The 23,102-nt window shown below is 40.4% G+C and overlaps 1 protein-coding gene across 1 annotated transcript in view; it reads right to left on the bottom strand.

The window, feature by feature from the left end:
* Window positions 1-22,427, bottom strand: part of LOC124719842 — an 80,733-nt gene extending 58,306 nt beyond the window's left edge. Inside the window, exon 1 of the mRNA XM_047245028.1 lies at window positions 22,321-22,427. The gene's annotated coding sequence lies outside the window, so the exon portion shown is untranslated. The remainder of the gene's footprint in view (window positions 1-22,320) is intronic.
* Window positions 22,428-23,102: the final 675 nt, after the last annotated feature.

A 23,102-nucleotide genomic window follows, 5' to 3' on the forward strand; every position in this document is an offset into this window, starting at 1 on the left:
CGTGGTACAAAAGAATTTTAAGTATGTTTATCAAACATTTTGCAAATGAATTCAGGGTTTTTCTTCAAAGAAGTATTTTATTTTCTAAGTTAAGTCACAAGAGTAGTCTATTTTTTAGTTAAGCATGTTTAAGACAGTTTACAAAATTTCAGCTCTCTGTTTTAACATTTTTTAGCCAAAATGTACCAGCACATGAAATAATTTAATATTCAGGAAATTCGAGTTAAAGTTAAAACTTGCTTTTTCTATTATCTTGCGTGGCACTAATGCATCCTAGGTCCACATTCATCTTGTTTCCTGCTCTTTTTCACACTTGTTCTAGTTATTCTTCCTCCTTTGGTGGATTACAACACTGAGTTTTCCGCTTTGAAGAGACTCCTTATATCAATGGCTATAAGAGCTCTACGTATATTCAGCGATCAGGCACTGCCATCCATTCCGTAGCAATAAGTCTTGACTCTGCACTGTATTTGAAGCACAGAATGGTATCTAGCAGACATGTTTTAAAGTGTTTAATCCTATTAGAAAAGTTTTTAGTATCTGTTCCCATATACAACTGTTGGAAATAATTTAATGAGAAAGCGTTCAGTACAATTTCGGACGACGTTTTGTGCCTATTGCCGGCCTGTGCTCCAAAAGGCATGTATTCGCATTTCAGTATATACATTACGCGTGTAACAGCAGCAGTGAATTAAATTTATTATTTACACTGTGGTGCCGAAAGCGACAAGGTACCTCCAATCATGTCAGACCACGTTTTGCCTGGTGTAGAGAAGCAGCTCTTCATGGCATGGATGCAAAAAGTCGTCAGAACTCCCCTGCACAAATACTGAGCCACGCCGTCTGTAGCCGTCCAAAATTCCGAAAGTGTTGTCGGTGCAGGATCCTGTACATGAACTGACCTCTCTATTGCGTCCCATAAATGTTTTACGGGAATGATGTTGGGAGATATGGTTACACAAAACATTCGCTCCGATTGTTCAGAAAGATCTACAAACAAATTGTGGTGATGTGACTCATTGTCGTCTATGAAAATTGCATTGGGAACGTAAAATCCGTGAATGGCTGCAGAGGCTCTCGAAGTAGCCGAGCACAACCATTTCCAGTCAACGATTGGTTCAGTTGGACCAGAGGTCCCAGACCATTCCACGTAAACATAGCCCACAGCATTACGTAGACACCACCAGCTAGCACAGTACGTTCTTGACCACTTGGGTCCTTGGCTTCGTGGGGTCAGCGCCACAGTGGAACCCTACCATCAGCTCTTACCAAATGAAACCGGGACTTAGCTTACCTGGCCACGGTTTTCCTGTCATCTAGGGTACAACCAACATGGTCACAAGACCAAGAGAGGCCTTCCAGGCAATGTCTTACAGTTAGAAGAGGCATTCGCGTCGATCATCTGCTGCCACAGCCCTAACAGATACACTATGTGATCAAAAGTATACGCACAGTTGGCTGAAAATGACTTACAAGCTCGTGGCGCCCTCCATCGGCAATGCTGGAATTCAATATGGTGTTGGCTCACCCTTAGCCTTGATGACAGCTTCCAGGAGGCATACGTTCAGTCAGGCAATAGAAAGTTTCTCGGGGAATGGCAGCCCGTTCTTCTTGGAGTGCTGCACTGAGGAGAGGTATCGATGTTGGTCTGTGAGGCCTGGCACGAAGTCGGCGTTCACAAAACATCCCAAAGGTATCCTACAGGATTCTGATCTGTACTCTGTGCAGGCCAGTCCATTACAGGGATGTTATTGTCGTGTAACCACTCCGCTACAGGCCATGCATTATGAACAGATGCTCATTCGTGTTGAAAGATGAAGTCGCCATCCCCGAATCGAAGAGTGGGAAGCAAGAAGGTGCTTAACACATCAATGTATGCCTGTGCTGTGATAGTGTCACACAAAGCAAGGGGTAAGGCCCCCTCCATGAAAAACACAACCACACCATAACATCACCGCCTCAGAATTTTAGTATTGGCGTTACACACGCTGGCAGATGACGTTCACCGGGCATTCACTATACCCACACCCTGCCATCTCATCGCCAGATTGTGAACCGTGATTCGTCACTACATACAACGTTTTTCCACTGTTCAATAGTCGAATGTTTATGCTCTTTACACCAAGCGAGGCGTCGTGTGGGATTTACCAGCGTGATGTGTGGCTTATGAGCAGCCGCTCGACCGTGAAATCCAAGTTTTCTCATCTCCCGCCTGCCATAGTACTTGCAGTGGATCCTGATGCACTTTGGAATTGCTGTGTAATGGTCTGGATAGATGTCTGGGTATTACACATTAAGACTCTCTTCTACTGTCGGCGGTCTTTGTCAGTCAAAAGACGAGGTCGGCCTGTACGCTTTTGTGCTGTATGTGACCCTTCACGTTTCCACTTGGCTATCACATAGAAAAGAGTGGACCTAGAGATGTTTAGGAGTTTGGAAATCTCGCCTGCAGACATATGACAAGCGAGACCCCATCACCTGACCATGTTCGAAGTCCATAAGTTCCGTGCGGCGCCTCATTCTGGTCTCTCATGACGTGTAATGACTACTGAGGTCGCTGATATAGAGTACCTGGCAGTAGATGGCAGCTCAGTGCACCTAATATGAAAAACGTATGTTTTTGGGGGTGTCCGGATACCTTTTATCACACAGTGTATGTTCGCCGTACGTACCACATTGATTTCTGCGCTTATTTAACTGAGTGTTGTATGTCTGTGGTCTGTTAGCAATGGAAACTGCCGTTGTCCTCTGCGTTGTCCGTGGTGAGAAGTAACGCCTGAAATTTGGTATTCTTGGCACATTCTTGACACTGTTGACCTTGGAATGTTGATTTCTGTAACTGTTTCCGAAATAGAATTCTATGAGTGTAACTTCTACTTCCATTCCGCGTTCGAATCTGATAATTCTCATCGTGCAGCCACAAAAAGGTCGTACTCCTACTCTCATGAATCACCGCTCCGCCAGTGCCCCGCCCTTTTATGTCTTCTGTACGCAATACTGCCGCCATCTGTATGTGTGCGTATCGCTACCCCGTGACTTCTGTCACCTTTTTGTATTTGGAAATAAATATGCACCTGGCGCTTTTTAATTGTTCTCATAAGAATTATTGTCCATTAACATGTTTTCAAGCCATTGCAGCGCCATCGTCAAATGGAGGCGTTACAGGACCATTATACTGAGGACCAATTGTAACTAAACGCTGTGGTGATGGTGCTGCCGAAAAGGACGGAAATTTAGCTATCGGTAACGGAACGTTTATGAGACGGAAATGTTGTTATGTTTCAGGTACATACAGTGGACTGCATTGTGGTATTCATTGCAAATCTGTTCTCATGATGCGCATTATCAGGTTATATAAACAAATATAGACGGTATTTATCTTCATTTGGTTTTACACTTTCACTTGGGTTTACACTGGATGTGATTACAAAGAATATGTATACAACAGATGTCACACTTTCCGACACCACGGACTTCGGCCTGAGGTGCATTGTATTAAAGTATAAATATGACAAGTACAGAAATTATATGTAAGTGAATTTTGATAGCTGTAGGAGTGATTTTACACATCTAATACAGGGTGTACATAAAGTCTGAAACACTTTCAATTATTACTGCGCAAGAACCAAACATTGTACAGATATCATACATATTGCATTTTGAAGAGAAACCCTGAAAGTTTTTTTTTTCATGTAAACCGCCACAGCGTAGTTTGGTAATATGCCGATAAGCAGCGCTAGTGACAAACGTAGCGAGTTCAGGTGCCGAGCGAGCTTTCTGTGTGTTGGAGTTCGACAAAAACAAGTGTGCTGCAGCTGTTCAACGGATGTTTAGGACTAAGTACGGTAAGAAGCCACCAACAAGGAAGGCCAGTTACCACTGGCACAACAAATTCGTTACGACGGGTTGCTTGTGCCCGGCAAAGAGAAGCGGACGTCCCTGTGTGAGTGAAGTGAATGTAGAGTGCGTACGAGAAACATTCATAAGGAGTCCAAAGAAATTGGTCGTATGTCCCATGAACACGAAATGGCTCAAATGACAGTGTGGAAAGCCCTGCGACCAAAGCTGTCTGTGAAACCATTCAAATTGGAGCTAGTGCAGAACCTCAATGACGACAACAAAGACAAGCGTTTTGAGTTTTGTTCACAGTTTCAACAACTGAATGAAGACGAAACAACTTTTCACACTAATGGGAAAGTTAACAGGCAATAACTGTCATATCTTGTGTACAAAGCATTCACAAATGCATTGAATTTGAGCGTTAATGCCCAAAGGTAATTTTTTTTCTTTTTTTTGTCCCTCGTCACGTCGAAAACTGTACGAGCCTTTCTTCTTCGCCGAGAGCACTGTCACTGTATATTCCTACTTGGACACGTTGCAACAATCGGACTCTCCATTCATCTTTCAGCAGGATGGGACTCCACCCCATTTTCATCGTCAAGTTCGTCGGTACCTGAACACAGAGCTGCAACACCAATGGATCGGCCGAGCTACAGAAGAGGACAGCTGTTTCATGAAATGCCGTCCCCAATCACCAGATCTCACTCCCTCTGACTTTTTTCTGTGGGGACACATTAAAGATCTGGTGTGTGTACCACCTTTACCACGTGATGTAGCAGAGCTTCGCGAGAGAATACGGGAAGCGACTGCCACAGTCGATGACGCCATGCTGGGCTGGGTATGGCAAGAATTCGATTACTGCACTGATGTCTACCGGGTGGCTCACGTATCGATGTTTGAAAAAAAAAAAAGGAAACCTGTATATGCTAAAACTTAAAGCAAAGATAAACTAATACAATGAAATTTTTTCATAAAGTACAGAACGCCATAAGTATTGTATGACTAGGAGAATAAAATTTATACATGAGAATGAATCTGATTTATTATTGTCGTTTTGGCATTTTGGAGCCAGGATAGCTTGGAAATTGTGGAATAAAAAGTTCTGCATTGATTAACTTTGTTCATTAAGGATCTTTTGAGGATATTTTAGTTTATGAATATAAACCTCTCTTTGTTCAACGAAATCCATATGTAACCCTTTCTCAGCAACATGCAGCCCAGAAAGATTATCACTGTTATCACCAACAGAATATTCACGATGAGCAATCTATAATGCAAAGATGGACTTACTCGATTTTTTGAGTCAAAGAGCTTCTATATGCTCCTTTTAGCGGGCAACAAAATTTCTCCCTGTTCTCCTATAATTGACGCAAGAACAGGAGCATGTGACTTTGTGTATGTCGGAATTTTAATGATAGTCTCCACTGAAGATATTATTGTGAAGAATTTTATGTTGTACTTTATTGTCAATGTAAATGTGTATTTTACATTACATGATCTGATAAAGATTTGCAACTTTGCATGACACTTTTCCAAGGAATGGTAAACAGACAAATGTTTGCATACCTATCTTAGCTTGTAGTGGTGATGGTGGTTCCTTAATTTTACCTTGGGTTTTTTCAGCAAGTATGCTTATGAGGGAAATGCTACAACCAATATTTTGCACAATAGAGCTAAGTATGCTTCTCTGTTTATACTCATATTCTTCACTGATGGGGTTGTGGAGCATATGGTTTACAAATGACCTGAAGAAAGTGGTTTCAAATTAGTTTTGGTGGCATGAGGTATTGTTAATGGCAGTATCACTAGCAGTAGATTTTCGACATATTCTAAAAGTATGCTTGTTACTGGGAGTTGAAATAGTCATATCAAGGAAATTAATGTCTTCAATTGTCTCATGTAGGAATCTGATATTTGAGTGCATTTTATTCATTTGATCTGCTAGACTTTTCTTTTGGAGTATTGAATTGTACTGTTGTGTCACCCATATATCTTTTATAATATATAATTTTGTCAGTAAACTATGGATGACTTAAGAAGAATCCTTGTTCTAGGTTAGGTATAAATGCTAGCAAGCAAGCCTGCAAGGCTGCTACCCATTGCCCACCCATTGTTTTATGTGTAAAACTTGCCAGTGAATGGAAAATGGTTTTGTGAGAGAATTAAATCAAGCAGCCATGAATGCATAAATTTATGTGTTGCTTAGCTTTTTGTGTTTGATTAAATTCTTTTATATTTGTGTAGAAGTTTATTATATCACAGCAACCAAATGCTGTTTCTGATACTATTATATCCTTAATATTTATGATTAACTCAAAATTGTTGCTAACTGAAAATGTATTTCAAAAGTGTAATTGTCCTTAAGTGTATCATGACATTTTCTGCAAATTTTGTTCCGTGGAATGTTTATTGCTTTTATAATTTGACGTACAGGACAACGAATTTTGTGAATCTTAGGGTGGGGCATTAGCCTGGGGACCAGTGGATTTATTCCTGGGGCATTAGCCTGGGGACCAGTGGATTTATTCCAACACAATGCTGAGCGTCACTAATGGTCAGTTGAAAATTGTAGTTTTTAAGTAGTTTTTCAGCTTATCTTGGTATTTTTGGGTGCCATCTGATTTTAGTTAATTGATATTACTTGTTCGTGTCATTGTGGGCACTGTGATATATGATAACTGCTGTGGTGCTTTATCTCTATGTATTACTGGGGCCACACGACTAGTAAGTTTCTTGTTGTTGTTTATAAGTTCACTGTGGGCTCATCTAGAAATTTATTTTCTTTGCAACTTCATTTGCTTTATGTGCTATGGCATTCTGTATGTTGTGTTTCAGTTTGGTTCTGGCACAGGCTATTTTGGTGCAAAAAGTTCCAAACGAGTAGAAAAAATGCCCCATATATTTTTGAAAAGCCATTAATATACACAGACAAACGTCCTTGCTGGCGCTTCACATTTGATGTTTGTCCTGTGCACCGGTGAAGTGGCAGATAGCAGATCCGTAGTGCAGTGTCAATATGGCGTCTATGTACGACTTACGTTACAAGCAGCGTGGTCTTATTGAATTCTTGTATGCAGAAAAAGAAACCTTAGTGATATAGCACAGCCTCCGGTAAGAAAGAGTATGAATCATTCGTCGATACTCAACAATGGACAAGCGCTATCTGCGCTCTTAGAACTTCTACTATTATTATCTTTGTCCAAGAAGAATGAGCGTATTTTTTTTTTTTTTTTTTTGTTTCACTATCTTATCGCTTCTGATGTTCTAGCTGACAGACGCTAATTGTTCACGGTCTGTAACTGGTACAATTGTCTGTAGTAGTAATAGAATTTTGTTGAATATATATGAAATCAATAATTGTAATATGCGTTTTTCTCAGTAGTGAGTGCCTATTCTGCAAATGATTCAGTACGTAATAATGAAATGTTGCCTTGGCCATTTTGTGTAGGCTCATTATTGAGCGACGCCATTGATGAAAAAAATTATATAAGGTTCTTTAACAGTCATTTAATGCTAAAAGTATTAAAAAGAATAATCTGAATAAACTGAAAACGGTGACTTGTAATATTTCCCAATTCATACTAGGCCAGAGGTACAGTTATTTATTAACAGTAATATCTATAAATGCTAACGCTGCCATTGCACATAGGAAGCTATCCTGGAGCATCCAGCATCACAGAAAAACTAATTAAGCATTATTTAAATGGATTATCCTGTAATGTTACAGATAGATTTTCAATCCATCGTGAGTAAGACAGATGCCTTCACGTTGGGATACATATGTTATTTCTGGCGCCCTGAGAAAAATTAGCCATGGGTATTAACAAACAGAAAACTGTACTTTCAAAACAATTTCATACAATAGGAATAACGGCACAGTTATCGTTGTATGACGCTGTATTCAATTGAATTCATTAAAAAAAAACACGATAGTGAACATCCATAAACGTTTGTGTGCAGTGTATGGCGATGCTGCAGTTGATAGGAGTACAGTCGGGGGATGGGTAGAGAAAGCTAAGGCCTCAGGAAATGCAGAAACAGAGCTCGCTGATCAGCCACGCACGGGACGCCCTGTCACAGCCGCTGCTGCAGACGTACTGAATCGAGCGGATGCCGTTATTCGTGCCGACCGGCGCATCACAACTCGAAAATTGTTTCTACAGTTGGCAGTCAGTAGACGGAGTGTGTCTGCTATGATCTAGACTCTCGGATATTCAAAGACATGCCCACGATTGGTTCCACGAATGCTCAGAATGGACCACAAGATTCAAAGAAACGCCATTTCATCTGAATTCTTGGAGCGTTTTGCGACCGATAGAGAGGCCATTCTGTCACAGATCGTTATGGGGAACGAAAGCTGGGCACATCACTTTTCTTTAGAAACAAAATGGCAGTCCATGGAGTGGCATCATCCTCATTCACCATAAAAGAATTCAAGGCAGCCCCCTCTCCTGGAAAAGTCATGGTGTAGTCTTCTGGGATGGTGACGGCGTTATTCTCGTGGATGTGATGGAAGAGTGTCAACCATCAATTCAAATGCATATGTGAAGACTCTGAATAAACTCAGAAACCGTTTTCGATGTGTTCAATCGGAAAAGAATCCAATAGAAATCTTGCTCCAACACGATAATGCACGCCCACACACAAGTCTGAGAACCCGAGAACACATCGCCAAATTGTGCTGGACATCATTGCCTCATACACCCTACAGTGTAGACTTGGCAGCCTCGGACTTGCATCTCTTTGGGCCGCTTAAAGATTCTCTGTGGGGAACAGGCTTTGAAGATGACGAAAGTGTCGGTCACGCAGTGGAAACATGGCTATGTCTACAGGACAAGAGCTTTTACCAGCAGGGAATACATGCTCTTCCACAACGTTGGCGTACGGCCTTAGAACCTGATGGAGACTACAGAGAAAAATAGGACATGTACAAGACATGTATATTGTCACCAAATTCTGACCCTTAACAATCAATATGTTCTGAGAAAAGAATGTGGGGCATTACTTATTGAACGACCCTCGTATATAAGAAGGGTAAAAGATCGGACTGACAAAATTACAGACCAAAATCCCTAACTTCGGCTTTCTGCAGAATTCTTGAACATATTTATTCGAATGTAGTAAACTTTGTTGAGACTAAGAAGTTTATGTCCATGAATCAGCATGATTTTACAAAGCAGCACTAATGCGAAACTCAGCTGGCCCATTTCTCACATGATATACTGTGAAAAATGGGTGAAGGTCAACAGTCAGATTCCATATTTCCAGATTTCAGGAAAGCATCAGGCACGGGGACCCATTGCAGGCTGTTGATGAATGTACGATCAGGTGGAGTAAGTTCACAGATATGTGAGTGGCTGGAAGACTTCGTAAGTTCTAGAACCCGGTATGTTGTCCATGACAGCGATTGTTCATCAGAGACGGTACACCAGGATGTGTGATAGGACGGCTGTTGTTCGCTGTATACACAAATGATTTTGCGCACAGTGTGGGCAGAAATCTGCGGTTGTTTGCTGATGATGCTGTGGTGTACAGTATGGTGTCGATATTGAGTTACTATAGGAAGATACAAGACGACTTTCAGAAAATGTCTAATTGGTGTCGTGAATGGCAGCTAGCTCTAAATGTGGAAAAATATAAGTTAATGCGGATGAGTTTGAAGAAAAAATCCTGTAATTATCGTATACAGTATTAGTAGTGTTCTGTTTGACACAGTTAAGTCGTTTAAATGTCTGGGCGTAACGTTGCAATGCCATACGAAATTGAAGAAGCATGTGATAAATGTGGTGCGACTTATTCTTGAGTACTGATCGAGTGTTTGGGATCAGTAAGAGGTCAGACTGAAGGAAGACATTGAAGCAAATCACAGGCAGACTGGTAGACTTGTTACCGGCAGGTTCGAACAACACGTAAGTCTTATGGGCATGCTTCAGGAACTCAAATAGGAATCCATGGAGGGAAGGCGACGTTCTTTTCGATGAACATTGTTCAGAAAATTCAAAGAACCTGCATTTGACTGACGAATCATTCTACTGCCGCCAACATATACTGAGCGTAAGGACCGCCAAGGTAAGACACGAGAAATTAGGGCTCACACAGAAGCGCCTAGATAGTGGTTTTTCCCTCGTTCTACTTTCGATTGGAAGAGGGGATGGAATGATTGGTAGTGGTACAGGGTTCCCTCTGCCACTCACCGTGGGGTGGCTTGCGGAGTATCTAGATGTAATAATGAGATTCTTGATATTATTCTTATTTAGCATGGGAGGAATGCTGTGTTTTACTTTCTTACTTAGTAAGCTCAGCTCTTTAGCATTGAAAGTTATATCAGTGTTGTTCACTAATCTACATTAGAATTTATGTGGTGTACATACAAGCTCTTTAGGTATGTCTTTCGATTTGTCTGAGATCGGATCCGAAACTTTTTTGTTTTGCTTAGATACTACCTGTATTCGTAATTTATTAACCTAGGCTTCAATATTGTCAATACATTGTGTAAGGGGACTTGTATCAGTGACATTAGATAGTTCATAATGCAACTCATAAAGCTTTTTAGTTAGCATTTAACAAAATCCGTTAGCCTTCTTTGCTGACTTGTTGTTACTGATCTTGAGATTAATGCAGTCTGGAATAGTTTTTGTGAGAGACACTTCTTATTAAATTTTATGGATTGGATGAATTTCATCAGTTGGAAGTATTTTTACCTCTAGTTGATGATTGATCATTTTATGTGACAATGTAGTATTAACTTCAGTATATCCTTTATGGGTGATGAACTGCAACTGTGATTATAACTGACAATTTATTTGGGAATAAACATGCAACTAGTTGCACCGACGCTTTCCGTCGAACTGGGCGTCCTATGAAAGACATGATGAACATTCTGTTTGGCTGTTTCCTGCTGCACAATGTAAACATGGAATTACAAGTATCTTCTAAAACACCACAGAAAGAGCGCCTGACGAATCTTAGGAGAGACACCCTGTACTAATTACGCAGTATGTAACGTTGGAAGTTCCATGAGGATTTTCATGGATGATTCCTGTTGTGTACAGAGACGTCGTACCACTAGAAACCTGTAGCGAAATGCACAAAGATCAGCAGACCACTGAAGCTTGATGGAAGTGGATCCTCAACGTAAGCAAATGCAACTTACAATAGACAGGCAGAAAAACTCTTTATTGTATAATTAAATCTTCCTCAGGACATTTAAGTCTCTTCTTTATCTACGATAACGATGGAAGATGAAAAAGTTAATTAAAATTTGTACCACAGCTGGGACTCGAACCCATGGTGTAATGGTCAGCATTTCTGCCTAGTAAGCAAGAACACCTGGATTCAAGTCCCAGCGATGGCAAACATTTTAATTCAATTCTTCAGCTTCCGTCATTATCGTAAATAAAGATGAGACTCAAATGTCTGAGGGATAATTTATTTATAAGATCTATAAGATCACTTGTGGTACAGGCATCTCCCACTACATCCAGCGCTGGGGTCCTATTACAATACTGGAGAGCCCTAACAGTAATGACAATTTAGGGGAAAAATAAGCTGAAAATATGAACTGAAATTTGTGTTGGGGAGGGCAATCGACTTCAGTAATTCTTGTAGCAATGTTGACTAGAGTGCTACGTTGGTCAAATGGTCAGCATTTCTGCCTAGTGAGCAAGTAGTCCCGTCTGTGGCACAAATTTTAATCCTCTTCTTCAGCTTCCACCATTACCTTTACTTTATGATTACAAAATTCTAGAACAATCACTAGAACCACTTACTTCCATAAAATGTCTAGGAGTACACATACGGAGCGATTTGGACGTAACAAACACATAAGATTAATCGCGGGTAAGGCAAATGCCTGACTGCATTTCCTCAGGAAATGTAGTCGACGAACAAAAGAAGTAGCTTAAAAATCACTCATTCGACTAATAACTTGAATGTTACTCTTCAGTATGGGTTTTGTACCTGACATGACTATTAGATAAAATAGAGAAGAAGCAAAGGAGATGATTATGACGATGATTTTGGTTTGTGGGGCACCTCACCATTTTCCTGAATGATGATGAAATGATGAGGACATCACAAACACCCAGTCCCCACGTTGAGAAAAATCCCCAACCTGGCCAGTATTTGGACGCGGGATCCTGTGGTACAGGGGCAGCAACGCTAACCATTAGACCACGAGCTGCAGACAAGATCGAAAGAAGAGCAGCGCATTTCGTTACTGGTTCATTCAAAAAGCGCGAAGGTGTCACAGGGACTGTAAACCAACTTCAGTGACAGACGCTGCAGGACAGGTGTTCTGCTTCGGTCTGTGGTTTGTTGTTAAAGTTCTGAGAGTGCACGTTCTTAGAAGAGTCAACAAATGTGGTGCTTGAAAGAGACTATCTCTCTAATTAAAGGAGACAGAAATACAATTTTTATGGGTAATAATTTAGAAGGTGGTGAAAAAGATAACAATGCTTTCTTTTGTTTCAGGATTGTCAGCAAACATGGCGTTATCGTTTGAACAACGGAAATGGGTGATAAAGTGTTACTGGAAAGCAGAGAATGTGAATGCGGTACGCTGATGTTGGAGAGTTAAATTTGGAACACCACCACCGACATGAATAACAGTTACAAGAATCAGAGTAGAAGGAATGTTGCACGATATGAAGAGGGGATATAGCGGATGAAAGAGAAGTTCAACAGACGATGAGCGTGTTGATGCAGTGATCCAGACATACCTACGACCCCCAAAGAAATCTGTGAGGCAATGCATTCAAGAGACTGGGATCTGCAGAAGGCGTGCTCATAGAATTTTGCGGTCTCAGAACTTTAAGCCTTACATTCCAAGAATTCTCCACACTCTTAACGATGATGATCCCGGTAGGTGAAGCGAATTTTGTGAGTGGTTCATTAAGAGATGTGAAGACGAGCAACGTTTGCAAGATTGAATTCTTTGGTCGGATGAAGTGACGTTTAAACTTGATGGAACAATTAACCGCCATAAATGCGTGTACTGGGCCAGGGAGAATCCATACGTAGCTGACCAAAGGCATGTTAATCTACCAGGAGTAACAGTCTGGTGTGGTCTGTCTTCTAGAGCGTTAATCGGGCAGTACTTCTTTGACAACATGGTCACGGGCGACTCATACTTGGAAATGTTGGAAATGATAACTTCTGGTCTTAGAGTGGAGTTTGGAAATGAAGATTATTACTTTCAACAGGATGGGGCGTCACCTCACTTTCAGTGGGATGTGAGGGCATTTCTCAATCGTACATTCCCTGCCAGATGGCTACGTCGAAGGGGCAGTGTGGAGTATCCCGCTCGATCTCCAGAGTTAACAACTCTAGACTTCTTTCGGTGGGGTTAACTCAAAACTACACAGTTTATGCTGCGAAACCACACACACTTTTTTGAAGGACAACACACACTGGATGATCTAAGAGAGCAAGTTGAGCAAGCCTGTGATACTATTCCATTGGAAACAATAAAGTTGGCGTGTCGCTCAGTCGTAAGTCGTTGCCGACGGTGTATTGCGATGGACGGGCACCAGTTTGAACATTTACCACCTTAATTCGGACCACGGGGCACCTAACACCACTAAAATTGTATTTCTAACCTCTTTCATTAAAGAGATGTTCAGTTTCAAAGAGTGTATTCATTATTTTGGGACATCCCGTATATTTCATGAAAGGACCACCAAGATAAAATTAGAGAGATTCGAGCCAACATGGAAGCTCGCCAGCAATCTATCTGTGATGGGACGTGAAAGGGGAAAGTAACAGTGGTTCAGAAAATACCCTCCGCCACACACCGCAAGGTGGCTTGCGGAGTGTAGATGTAGCTGATACTTTAAATGCTTATGCAGAGGCGGAATGTGTTGTAGTAGGAACTCTGAAGTGCAAGAGTGTGTCAATGACCAGGCACAACTTTGTAGGCTGAAGCTGACAGAACTCACTATACTTTAGGCTGCCTGGGGTTGGGAGCAACAATCAATGGAAGGCTACTGTATGATACTGGAGCTAGACTTTCTGATAAAAGAGCTGGCTAAAATTGACCTTGGACGACCTATATTGGAACCTAGAAGGACGACATTCCAGCTAGGGGCAAATGTTGCCAGTGATGTAACACTGCAAGGTTCGTTTGATCTAAGAGACAAACCGATGGAACTGCGTGCAAAATCACTAAGTCTTCATTAACAAGCTATTCCGCCACAGGGCACTGGGAAGTCACTTTGCGATAGTGTAGAGCCTCAGTTACATGTCGATACGGTCTGTGTGGGAGAGTCACTAGAAGTGTGCGCTTTACTGGGTGTATCACGCTGTTTGGTAAGGCAAGTAATTTAAGCGTAGAAGTCAGAGATGGTACCCACGAATAAAGATAATTTTGGTGACAATGAAGAGGAGATAGCAAAGTGACTGTCGGTAGTGAATTTGGACAGCCAGAAGGATGATGACTGTGACATGGCACGTAGAAACCATGACCAGATGGCGACCACTGTTATAACTGTATTTTCTACGAAGGTAGAGCATCTGTAAAAACTGAAATCAGTGAAAATAAAAAACTTGCTGGTGGAATTCGAAAATTCTTTCCGCCCACCGCCAGAAACGGCCATAATTCAACACCGAATCCTAACAGGAAATGGTGCACTTATATATCACAAAGCATTTCATGTACCTTGGCATTTATGACAAATTATGGGGGATTTCATTGACAAACAAACAGCCAACGGAGTGGAGTACTACGCTCTGAGGTACAGATGTTCCTTTTGCGTCTACACTAACAACAACCGATTTCTAAAATATAGGTTCTGGTGTGCCTATCAAGATCTCCACAGTAAAATGGTAACAGGAGCATATTTGAACTTAAGATCACAGAGACACTGGTAACTTAGGACGTGATGGTACTTCTCTATCACGGATTTAAGGAGGGGGTACCATCAATTAGCGGTGGTTCTGTTGAACCAACTGAACACTATGTTCTCGGTTCCTTGGGGTCATTTTCAACACTGAAGGGTGCCATTCGGATTAATGTATGCACTAGCAACATTGCAGCTGTTATTGGATGTGTTACTAAGAGAGATAAAACCTTAACAGTGTTTAGTATACCCTGATGACATAATGTTATTATTGAGAGGTAAGAGAGAGCGGGTACAAAAGTTTAGAGAAGTTTTCGAAAGATTTCATGCAGAGCATCTTACTTTAAGCACAGAAAAATGCCATTTTGCCTTGCAAGCAGTGGTGAACATGGGACATATAACAAAGGAGAGATAGAGACGTACCTGAGATTGATTGCAGCAGTGAAAGGTTTTCTCGTTCTTAATAATAGTAAGGAGTTACAATCGTTTGGGGGTTTTCAAAATATTGCACAAAAGTTCGTGAAGGGGACTGCAGCTGTCGAAACACTACTCACTGACTTTTCCAGGCTATTTAAAGGAATTTCTACTGTTGTTTGACTCTCCTAATCAGGTTTTGGGCAGTATTTTGCATCAAGTAGTGAACTGTGGAGAACATCTAATGGACCACACTTCAGAACAACCGAATAAAATGGCAGAAAGCTATTTAGTAATGGAAAAGAAAATGTTTAGTTTAATTTAAAGAATGACGTATTTTCAGTGCTGTTTCTACAGGAAAAAATTCGAAGTAGTGACTGACCATGCAACTATAAAATGTTTATTAGGGTTGAAAGACCCCTCAGGGAGGTTTACGAGGTGGCCGTTAACCCTAGCGATATGAATGCATTTCTCATAATGTCAACTACCAAAGGGGGATACTTTATGCCTAACACCAAAAAAATTAAAAAATCTTTAATTGCTCTTAACTTTTATTAACAACATACTTTTTACATAGGTACAACGGTATACTGATGTGCATCTTTTAGCGCAATCTTAGCAATACCAAGGCATTTTCCGTATGTGTTAGCAGATGAGAGGAGTACGTGCAGACCACCGCAAAAGAATTTTAAAATTATTCAAATTTCGTTAACTGTCACTGACATTTGTTCGCAGCAAACTTTCATACGATATACAGGGTGGTCACAAACACTCTGACGAGCTTGTAACGGTGTTGCAGAATAGGTAGCACTGACAAATAGCTTTAAAAAATCGATACATTGTGCTATTGCCAAGTTAATTAGCAGTGAATTAATCCAGTCAGACCACGGTGCACGCAAATACAAGTGGCCCAGGACGCATAATTACTGTCAGTTGCTCTCACAGCACGCATGATATCACACGAAACTCCCCTGCCTTTGGCTCAGGTTCAATCCTTACTACTGCATCATGTCCCAGTTTTTGTATTGCTCTCCTGTTTGTTTTTAGAAAACCAATCAAAGAACACATTTTGCGACCCTGTATCTGGTGGACCACTTGAATTGGCACACACAACAGCCCAAATGGCTAACTTAGATGCTAATTAACACAGAAATGATGCAAAATATCAAACTTTTCCTTAACAATTATTTCTTAGCACAATCTTCCCTGCAACACCTGTACCGCGTTTTCAGATTGTTTCTGACCACCCTGCGCAGATGTGTAAGAAGGGCCCTGAGCCTGAAAATGTGAATATGACATTTGTTTTAAAATTTTTCAGTAAAACTTAGCCCACAAATTTGTCTCAGTAGTGAATATTGACTACTGAGACAAATTTGTGGACTAAGTTTTACTGAAAAATTTAAAAAGATTACACAATCTGCCATAAGAGCTCCTTAAAAAAATAAATATGGTTACTCATAATTTTAAAATGTTAACTGCATATAGAGTTTACAAAAGATGGAAAAGACAGGCAAAAAGTACCCCCTACACCCTTCTTGGTACTGCAATGTTTAGTACTGGGCAAAGTTCTGCATAAGCCAGGCAACAAGCTTGGGAACGCTGATTAGAATGTATGATCAGAGAAACAGCAGTTATCCAGGAGCCAGGCAGAGGCCTTGCCGAGTGGTAAGTGAGTCAAACTGCTGATTTAGACTGCAAGCAGTGAGTGACTCAGCTTCTGTTCCGCATGTATGAAAGCTTGTCATGCACCACTGGAAGAGTTGGAAGGATTGCACAGATGCACACAGTGAGCACACATGGGCCATAATCAGATGCCATTAGTAAGGTTACCAGAAGCAACAAAACCATTTTAAATGATTAAGATGGATCTTCTAGGCCCATTTCATGAGATTACAGTTGGAAACCATTTCGTTTTAATGATTACTGACACCTATCATGGTATGTGAAAATGATTAACATCTTCAATCAGAGAGAAACTATAGCGCCCAAGCTGTGGTTAACGGCCAGTTCCCCAAGTTTGGAGTATCCGAGACATTATAAACAATCAAAGGAAACCTTCCTGTCGGACTCAGCTGACAAGTGTATCGTTTGCTATGTGTTAAGAAATTGTGGTCCACTGCATCCAGTAGCAAATGGTAGAATGGAGCGAGTTCGTCATACTATTGGTGCTGCTGTGTTCACTATCACCACAATGAGAGGGATACATGTTTGTTATTCTTTGTGTGAGCTCGCTGTTCAAAGGTTCAAGTGGTACTGGGTTATCCTATTATGAGGTAGACAATGGAAGAAAGATGCCATAGCCAGTTTATATGGTTAGACTGATAAGCTTCAATAGAAGAGGGGCAGTCCGCAATTTTTCAAAGGCTCTGAAGAGATACAGAGGCATGTGCAGAAAGCTAACACCAAAGCTCTGGAACGGCAAGAAACGGTAACGAGACACACAGGGACTTCACTGCAGTACAGGGTATGGCGGCAGGTAATGCTGTTCAGCCCTCATACACTGAACAGTAAAGCAAGGAAGTTCGTAGTGAGGTACAAAGAAATTTGTCAAGTAGCAGAGACATCGCCAATCAACATCAAAGTTCATTTACCAGTGAGAACAACGATAGTTCATTCCAGACACCCATGACCATTGCAATACATGCATTACCACAAGAATCAATCACGAAGAAAGAGAAAAGGATGAGAAGTAACCAACTCGTAACTAATCAAGAAGGAACATATGTTTCAACACGTTTGGCAGTAACAAGAAAGCAACGTGATGTGGTAGTGACTTTGAATGTTACCATATGAGGCACCATACCAGCTCTGACCCTGTTCTGTGCATCCTTCATCTACCTGATGCAGAGAGTCGTCCACCCAAGTGAGCACTCATTAGTCACCCAGGAGTCTAGTTCACTGACCATGCACAGACCATGGAGGTTGGAAGTGTGAACTGAGGAAATGTTATGTACAAATACATACAAGTAGTGCTAGAACTATGGTGCCTAGTACTTAAGACGCTGTAAAAATTACTGAGCTGGACTAATGACTCTTCGTAGACTCTTAAAATATTTGAGTGATACAAGGAGTGATGCAGAGGTGGAAAGACTAACTTCATGATGACTGTTGGGCAGTGACACTGCAATTGTGGTTCATGTGTTTTGATAAAATTTAATGCTTTATCTGTATTCAGCAACTGTAGGTATATTTGTTAAAAAATTTAATTCTATACAGGCTTCAGGCATCTAGTCCCTTTCTCCAGAAGATTACAATTATCTCATAATTAGCGAGCTTAAAAAATAAACAGGGTTATGCAACATAGTACCACAGTAATGTATAAACATTGTATAAGGGCACCAAATGGTAAGAACTCTTGCATGAAGTCTGAACGAGTTGTTTGATGTCCTTATATCTTATTTGTCCATGACTACAATACTATTTTGTATACCCCTTTTATTTTTAACACTTGGTAATTATGAAATAGTTCTATGAAGAAGAGCATTAGTTGCCTGAAACCTGTAAATATACAAAATTTCTTTTGTGCAGCTAGTTCCTAATTTTTCCAACATAAAAATAATGAAACGTGTTACCCTTCATATTCGTTTACTTGACCCGCCAGTAATTCACCACTCATAAGAATCAGCCGGCGCAACCCAGCTGTGCACAGAGGTGCGCCATCCACCCCAGGTTCACTTCAGTATTAAACTATCTATGGAGACATCTCTGACTAGACTAGTAAAACAATCTACCTAAGCAATCTGCACCAGACATTTGTCACCGGCTAGGAGAATGTGGAAGATTATGGCTTGCTACAGAAAGCAGTGAGTGATGCATTGCAGATTCAAACAAAATGAAATCCTTGTTCAAATGCACAATCTGAACGCTGTTAAACCATGTGTAAGGACAAATATGTAGGACCCGTTATGTGAATTTCAAAGCGAGATTGTATCTACTGCTTTGTCTATCAATGCTACAAAGTTTTGGTCGCACGTGAAATTGCTGAACGTAGCAAGGTCATCTATACATTTGATCATAATGATATTTACATGGAAGGTGCTGGAACAAAGGATCAAGTACTGAAGTGCGTCTTCAGAAATGGCTTCGCACAAAGTTGCACATTTTCTATCGCCACAAACAAGTTAAAACGACAGATAAACAAGCGTCGAATGGAAAATCAGCTCAAGATGCCCACTACAGGAAAGACCATTAGGCGTGATGGGGTGTGTGTTAAATTCTTTATAGAATGCCTGAAACAAAAGGACCAATTTCTATCAACAGATATAGTATCCAGAAATAAATCAATAGCATTTATGGTAAAAAGGATTACTCTGCTTATTAGCTTATCAATTCATAGCGCCAAGACCCCCAAATTTTGTTCGCAAACGACCCAAGCTAATCCGCTCACAACACTTTAGGGACTGAGACACTTTCACAGGCAACACAAAAAGTTGCAGTAATACACGGATCATAGTGTGTTATTTTGCTTTTCATGTTCAGTAGTGTCACAAGTTAGAGGAGCATAATGGTTAGAGGAGATTCTATCACCTTAAAGACAACCCAACCTTCATTCACCCTTACATGTCTCACAAGGGAACATTCCCAAGTGCAAGTAAGCAATCTTAAAACTTTGCTGTCCGCACGTCTCGTACAAATTTATTCGCTTGGCGCCGGCAGCGCTAAGTCGGAGGATGACTTGGCTTGTCGCCGGCTGCTTGTCACCTCTCCATTGATGACAAGCTTCAAACACATTGACTTTTGCATGCTTTAATTTTCCATAAATCCTCTACTTTGTCGTATCGTTCCACAAACTCTAATTTTCTCTTCAAGTAACTTCTCTGCAAGTTCTACACTGTTATAATAATTATCCATGCAGAGGTGACGCCACTTTCCATCAGAAGGTGTCAATAGTTCCGTCACTGTTTCTGCTAAAGGCTGTCCAGCGCCTGAATTCATCTTGAATGAGGAAATGTATCCCTTACTCAGCATCCGAATGACTATGCCGTATTTCGCAATTTTCGACAGATTGTGAACTTTAAAATTTAACCGTCCACGCCACGATATCATTCCTCCATCAATTGAGATTTTTTGACTTATATTAAACGTTTCTTTAAACTTTTCGGGAAAAATAATCAATTACGAATTGCACTTTGACAAGCCAGTTCGCACATCCAGTTTGTTGTTACTGTTGGAAAAATGTTAAAATGATAATATTTCTCTGAATCGGTTGCGGGACATCGTTTTGCGAAATATCGGTGTCTCTATCAACGGATTCGTTGACCAATAATCATTGATCCTTGCTTTTATTACAATTCACATAAGAATACCAAGCCCAAACCATTTTCTATGTTCGGGTCACGCTACGTTGACAAATTTGGCATTTTTTAAATTCAGTTTCCTTCTATTGCAATTTTGACTGTAGTACTTTTTTGTTTCGTTGCTAATATATTCAAATAGATCGTTCCCAATATTTAATTGTACGATACCCTCGACGCTCTGTGTATCTTTGGGAAATATATTTGGACCCAGGGATCCTTCAAATTTATTATTGGTCATCGGTACATCAAAGTCTGATTCATCCGAATCAGTTGGCAATCGTAGCGTTCGCCGAATTCTTCTTGGACGTATTTCACTATCTTCCTACGATTCTGCTTCACTTTCATTTTTTTGATATCCAATGTCTTCTTCCCAATCGGCCAAGTCGTCCGGAACGTCAGACAAGACGTCCGTGCATTCACCATAAATAATCCTATTGTCTCTTTCGTCCTCCATGATGAAAGGGCACAAGTACTTATAAAAACAAAACGTTGACGTGTGTAAACTTATTGTTCCTTAAACAAAACACCAACAGAATGCAAAAGATACTAACGTGCTGTCGCCATCCACTGCATGATACTATGCTCAGGACACCACTGTGGTGTCGCCAGATGGCATAGTGTTAATGAAACTTGGAGGATATGTAGATGGGACAAAATAACGCGACACGTATTTTTTGAAGTGGGTAAAACACTTCTTGAAAGGTAATTTAGCATATTAAGTTTAGAGTGAATATCTTCTAAACCATTATATATAAAAATTGTTTTCCATGTAAGAGTTGAAATGTAATAAACGTTCTTCCAAACTGCATCACCAAACTTTGTAGTCACTTGAAATTTTCAAAAAACATCAAGCACTGTTATTCAGTTTTGAAAAATGGAACCTCTTGTTACGGGATCAATTAAATAAGCCTTCAGCCCACATTCATCCATGTGTAATTTTTGGAAAATAAGTTTTACACAATGTGCTGTCAGAGTATTTTCAACATTCCTAATTAAAACATCTAAATGTTCATTACTATTTAAGTTACATGTTTTACATATTTGTGTTCCATATATTAAAGTGATATTTTATGTTTTTTTGTTTTTTTTTTGTTTCTCAGATTATCATTTCATATACGTAAATTTCATTAACTGAAATTAATAAACATATCATTCTTCTGATAACAGTGACTATAATAATGACTATCTGGAAATATGCTTAAAACCATTTTTTTCTACACCATCCACATAAAATGGACAAAATGTCTTCACATAATAAACACGATGAACAACACAACACGAAATAAAATTCACCACAATTTGCAAATTGCGCCAGCATTCCTTTAACTATCTGGATTTTTAATTTGCGAAATTACTTTATGGTGTGTGTTTTGCCCCTTTGTGTAACGTAGGTTTGTGTTGTGTAGTGCTGTGTAGTGAAATGTTGTTTAGTAGTGTAGTCCAGAATTGTGTAACATATCAGTAGTGTGTGCCTTCTGGATTCCAGATGAACAGATATCCATGTGCCACATTGCCAAATGGTAATACGTAGATTTACTTTTGTTATTTTTTTTGACATAGATATTGTATGTACAGTTTTTTCCCTCTTAAACAACATAATGCTTAGTCACTAACAAATTTGAAATGCTGTTAAAATACTGTGTGCTACTTTCATGCCAATTCGAATGCAACATTTGGTCTGTTCTTTTATGTAGATAACAGACTAGAAGAAAATAGCTAATAAAATAAAAAGTAAAATAGTGGAATCTAGAATTATCTTGAGTAAATATGTAGTCAAGGATCTGTAGTCATAGGATCTAACACGAAGTTTCCCAAATCTAATGAGGACATAGTGAGAAAAATACGAAAAAAATATGGACAAATTTCTTGGTAATTTTCTCAGCACTCTTACATATAACACACCTCAAAAGAGGACAAATAAAGCCACTTACCATGTATTGGAATGCGAGGGGAATGAGCAGTCGCGAGACGTGCGTTATTCCGGATGAAAGCAACTGTGCATTGTCTCTCCAGCAGTTGGAGAGCTCTTCCTGGAAGACCATCGGCACATCATCCCGGAATTCTGGACAAGGAAACTGAACACATGCTAGTGAACAATCCCATGGATCTGATTTCTGCAGAAGCACAACATTCACCGTCAGCGCACACCAGCTCACAGACCATATGAAAGTAGAATCAGCATTACACTTAAGGGCCGAATAAACAGAGACATGTAAAGAGGCAGAATATGCCGCTGCAGTCGGCAACGCCTATAAAAGACAAGAAGGTGTCATTCAGTTGTTTGTTCAGTTACCGCTGCTACAATGGCAGGTTATCAAGATTTAAGTGAGTTTGGACGTGGCGTTATGGTCGGCGCACGAGCGATGGGACACAGCATGTTCAAGGTAAACATCAAATCTCTGACTTTGCTGAGGCAGGAAAAAGATCCTGCAAGAAAGGGACCAACGACAATCGCCCAAAGTGACAGAAGTGCAATCCTTCTGCATATTCAGATTTCAATACTGGGCCATCAACAAGTGTCAGTGTGCGAACCGTTCAACGAAACATCGTCGATATGCGCTTTTACAGTCGAAGGCCCAGTCGTGTACTCTTGATGACTGCATGACAGAAAGTTTTACGTCTCGCCTGGGCTGTCAACACCGATATTGGATGGTTGATGACTGAAAATATTTTGCCTGGTCGGACGAGTCTCGTTTCAAATTTCATTGAGCGG

This window comes from Schistocerca piceifrons, chromosome 11, assembly GCF_021461385.2.
Source record: "Schistocerca piceifrons isolate TAMUIC-IGC-003096 chromosome 11, iqSchPice1.1, whole genome shotgun sequence".
In the NCBI taxonomy this organism is placed as follows: Eukaryota; Metazoa; Arthropoda; class Insecta; order Orthoptera; family Acrididae; genus Schistocerca; species Schistocerca piceifrons.